The 4,831-nt window shown below is 30.9% G+C and overlaps 1 long non-coding RNA gene across 1 annotated transcript; it reads left to right on the top strand.

Moving 5' to 3' along the window:
- The first annotated feature begins 1,503 nt into the window (after positions 1-1,503).
- LOC111879864 (uncharacterized) lies at positions 1,504-2,006 on the top strand. Its single transcript, XR_002846257.3, has 2 exons — positions 1,504-1,620; positions 1,735-2,006. It is a non-coding gene; the product is annotated as an uncharacterized LOC111879864 (long non-coding RNA).
- Positions 2,007-4,831: the final 2,825 nt, after the last annotated feature.

Raw genomic sequence — 4,831 nt, 5'->3', positions numbered from 1 at the left:
ATTTTGATCTATTCAACTTTGTGCAAGACCAATGAGAATAATGGCTCTGATACCACTGATGAGTTTAATATATTAGAAATAATCTATTTTGGCATAAAAACATAAACCCTAAGTTCACATGCACCCTAAAGGATCTATGTTCTCACTATGATTTGTAAAGAGCTATTGAACATCAAGAACCAAATAAGTAAATTATTATTTTCGAAATCACTAAAAGGGTTATTAGAAAACACATACCATTTATTATAGCAAATAAACCAGTAATCCTTCATTATTAGTCTTTAGAAAAGCAAACACGAGAAGTCTCGTGTCTCTAATGGCTCACACCCACTCCTTAGCAAATTGGTGGCTAAAGAGGAAAGAGGATAAGGAAGGGAATTTTTGAAATTTTCTTTAGAATGAGGTGAATTTCAAAATTCATAACCCAATGGGGTTTATATAGGTGATAGGGAGGCTAATGATAAGACAAGTTTCCTTTTAGATAATCATTTCGCATTACTTCCTCCCTAAGACATTCCAAGTTTCATTAGAGCCCAATAATACCTCTAGAAACCATCTAGAAACCCTATAACCATATAGAATCTCATCCCCCTTCCTATGGAGGTTCTAGAATTGGTCAATGTTCAAATTTAAACATTGTCACCTTTAGTCCTTCCACTTTTAATTAATCAAATTAATCCTAAAATTAATTCCAATTAATTTCCGATTAATTCTTAATTAAACAATACTATTTCTAATTAATATATTGTTCTCATAATATATTAATAAATAATTTATTTTGATTTCTAATTAGTTTATTAATCATATAATAATTTAATAAATCAGTATTTCTCTTTCTCTCTCCAAAAAGCATTTCAGTCAATTACTAGGTTTGAGGGCAACCCAAAAAGACTTTGATAATAATTCAAGATTATACTAATTTAGTTATTGACTTAGACACCTAATCCAACATGTTTATCTTCCAACCACATAAATGTAATACATGTCCTTCAGAGTTAGGCATGAAAAATGAAGACTATGTTATTTATTATAGTAATGTTAGTGTAGTTCATCTTGCAAAGAATCTAGTATTTTATGGGAGGATTGAACATATCTAAATGAGATACCATTTCATCACATATCTGATTATTGATGGTACATAGCCCTTAAAGAAAATCTTTGGTATGAAGAATCAAGTATATATATTTAGTTGTTTACTAAGGTGGTGACAAACAAAGAAGTTGAAGTGTTATGCTTAGTTTTAACCGACCTTCTAGATGATTCATGAAAAAGCTACATAATAAAGAAAATATGATATTATGTATTGTTGGGTTTACCAAGGTACATGACTTGGATGATAGTTGATTTGTTAGTCCGCCCCCAAGTGGAAGATTATTGGCTTGTAGAGACAAGTTGTTTGTAGTGGATGTCAAAGGTGACCCACATCGAAAATGGTGAATGGGGAGAATATAAATATCATACCAATAGTGATAATATGTTAGCATCTTGTATTGTCTAGACATAGTTTCTTTTATACCTCCTTAACTCTATATAATGCAATTGCAAACTTTATCCCGATATCAATAATAAATCTCTATTTGGACGTAGATGTAGCACAATTACAATAATCGTGTGAAACATGTAACTCTCTCTTCTTTTTTTACATTTATATATGTACTTTTATATGTATGTTTGTTGCTTGAATACCTAATAGCGGGAGAAGTCTAATTTTTGGCTATGATGGTTCTTTTACAGTCTCTCAAAATCTCTTTGGAGTCGGATAATTGACTCAGTTCCTTGATCATGTGGGGGAGTTCATGGCAAGTTCCAAAAAAAATTGTATATAAATCCATTCTTGTTTTGGGTTACAATAGGAAGAATATATATGTTACGAAGAATGTTAACGTTCTGTCTTGGAAAGTTTCTCTTGTCGGGTTTCTACCTGAATAAATTTGTCCAATAGGGATATTGTTGTATTGATATGAAAACAATTATGTGTTCGGTTTGTCGAACACTATTAAGGTCTACTGATCATCTTTTCATCTGGTGTGAAGTGGATAATGCTATTTGGCCACATATTAGTCACCGTTGGGATATTGAGATAGATACATGCACTTCACTCAAAGAATGACTTAGGTGATTGGGCGATATAATCTTTGCACATTCACTTTTTTTGGCTTGTGAATAGGTATTATAAACTTAAAGTCAACTGTATTTATTTGTTATAGAATTCAATGTTTGGTTATTATTTTGTATTTGTTTTGTCGTTTTGCAACTCATTGTTGGTTAATAAAATTTAATTTAAAACAAAAATAGTCAAGTTTAAGTTTATACGATTTTCACTTGAAATAAAAACAATCTTTTTTTATTCTTTAGTCATATTGAATAAGTTTAAATATCAAATGTAAATTTTATAAAAATGTTTTTGAATTATCCTAGCTTTCGTAATGTAAATTTTATATAAATGTAGGTAGTGGTGGATGCCAAGGGAATATTATTGTGGAGCCCATGGTCACTGATTACACTATCATATTTCTGGATCAAATTGATTTTCTGCCCATCAATTTTGTCCACTTTACTATTCAAAGATATCGTATCCTGTTAAATTTTCTAAACAAGAACATATGTCTTTCTCGACAACAATCGTTTGGTCATCTAACATAATCAGAGTAATAAAGCTTATTTGTTTGATTTTCCATATAGGAGGTTCAATAATCTCATGTAACAGTCTCATCAATTTTCTTATAAACTCACTATATATTTAGAGACTTCATAAAAATAATTTATTAAATATACTAGTTGGCGGCTTATTGTATATGACAACAATCTCTAGGTGGTTTAATATTTGAGTCATTGGGGTTTCAGTTAGGAGTTGACTATAAAAATTATTTAACGTACTTCGGTGTTTTCAATGGTGAATATAAAATATAAATTGTATGGTTATCTATTAGGTGAAGCCGGTAAATAATAAACCCAACCGTACTTGTGGCAGGTCTTATCATATACCTTGAAAAAATGAGAAAATTTGTATAATAACAAAAAAAAAAAAAGGTTGGTTTGAAGAAAACAAATTAGAAAAAATGGATTTTGAAAAATGATCAAAGGATCCGTGGAGTACTCTTTGCGGATCTCTCTACAGCTCTGCGGAATGTGGGTTTTTTAATTTTTTAATTTTTTTTTCATTTTTTCGTTTTTTTTTTTTTTTTTTTTTTTTGCGTTTATTAATATTAATTTTTAATTTTTCTTTTAAATACACTAATACCTTATGTGATTATTATGTAAAAAATTTGACAAAAAAAAGTTAAAAATAATAAAATGTTTTATGTAATACGTTTACCTCTGAGGAACTGAAACACCCTGCGGATCTTGAGTTTTTTAATTTTTATTTTTTCGTTTTTTCTATTTTTTGTTTTCGTTTATAAATATTAATTTTTTTAATACACTAATACCTTATATTTATGTAAAATTTTTGACAAAAAAGGTTAAAAGTAATGAACTTGTGTTTAATATCAGTCCACATAACTGTTTGGGAAACCACAGAACTGTTATCAGCGAATCAGTGCACACCTCTGCGGATCTGTGTACACCTCTGCGGACCAGTATACACCTCTATGAATCAGTTATAGAAGTTATAGACGTATTTTAGTGGGTTTTTGTGAGTTTGTGAGTTTCAATTACCAGTAGAAGTTGTTTTTTCATTGTGTTTGTGGAGAGTGATTTGTAAAATGAGTTTTATTATTTTGTGTACAGGAGGGTCTTGACAGATAGTTATTGGAGATGAGGTTTACGTTAGAAATAATGTGAAAAACTATGGTTTAAGTCTTCCTCCTAACATTGACCATGAAATGTTATTACAAATGGTTAAAAGTAAGGCAGGTGTGCTAAATAGTCTTATATGTTTGTCTTTTAAGCACCCGGAGTTAGGGTATGTCATGGAGCTTGGAGATGAAACTGATGTATTTCAATTGAGACATATAATGTCTAAATCAAAGAAGACGGTGCATTTGTATTTAACGGTGGCAGGTGAAGAAGCTGAATAACAAGCAGTGGTTAACAACCACTTTAATCCAGCAAAAACTAATAGAGGCGTAGAGAAAGCCAATGTGATGGAAACCGTTCAATCGGAAGAGGAAATGAAGTACCAGTGGGTTATGAAAAAAAAAGTTTCGGTTACTAATAAGTTTGTATCTGATAATGATACTTTTGTATCAGATAATGATAAAGAAGCAAAAGTGGGCATGACTGAATTACAACCTCATAATTTGTTCGAGTTTGGAGAAGTTCCTGAAGTTGATGATCAAAGATGTGAGGAAAAATCAAATGAAGGGTGGTCGGATGATGAGTACACGAAACAGAAAATCGCTTTTAAACCATGGTATTGTATTCCTTCTATTCCTGATTGTCCAGAACCTATTCTTGAACCTGGACCATTTCATAGTTTAGGTCTGAATGATAAATTAATTGTCAATCAAACCTATAACACCAAAAAGAGCTGGCGTTTGTTGTTAAATTGAAAGTTGTTAGAGAAAAGTTTCAGATAAAGGTTGAAAAATTTTCAAAATCTCGGTATCAAGTTGTTTGTATGCAAGAAAATTGTCATTGGCTTACGCATCTCTCATTAAAGGAACAGAAATGTTTGAAATTAAGACGTTTAATGACGAGCGTACATGTTCTTCATTGCTTATACAGTTATACACCCAAATCATAGGCAAGCAAATAGCGAAGTTGTGGGAACCATAATACATGACATTATGGTCAAGGAAGTTTGAGAGTTTGGAAGCCTAAAGATATAATTAGAGATATGAATGCTTTGCTACAAATAAATATGAGTTATTCACAAGCGTGACATGCT

The sequence above is a fragment of the Lactuca sativa genome, chromosome 2 (assembly GCF_002870075.4).
Source record: "Lactuca sativa cultivar Salinas chromosome 2, Lsat_Salinas_v11, whole genome shotgun sequence".
NCBI classification, from domain to species: Eukaryota; Viridiplantae; Streptophyta; class Magnoliopsida; order Asterales; family Asteraceae; genus Lactuca; species Lactuca sativa.
Note: the sequence above shows the minus strand (reverse complement) of the source record. Positions and strands in the feature narration are given on the sequence as shown.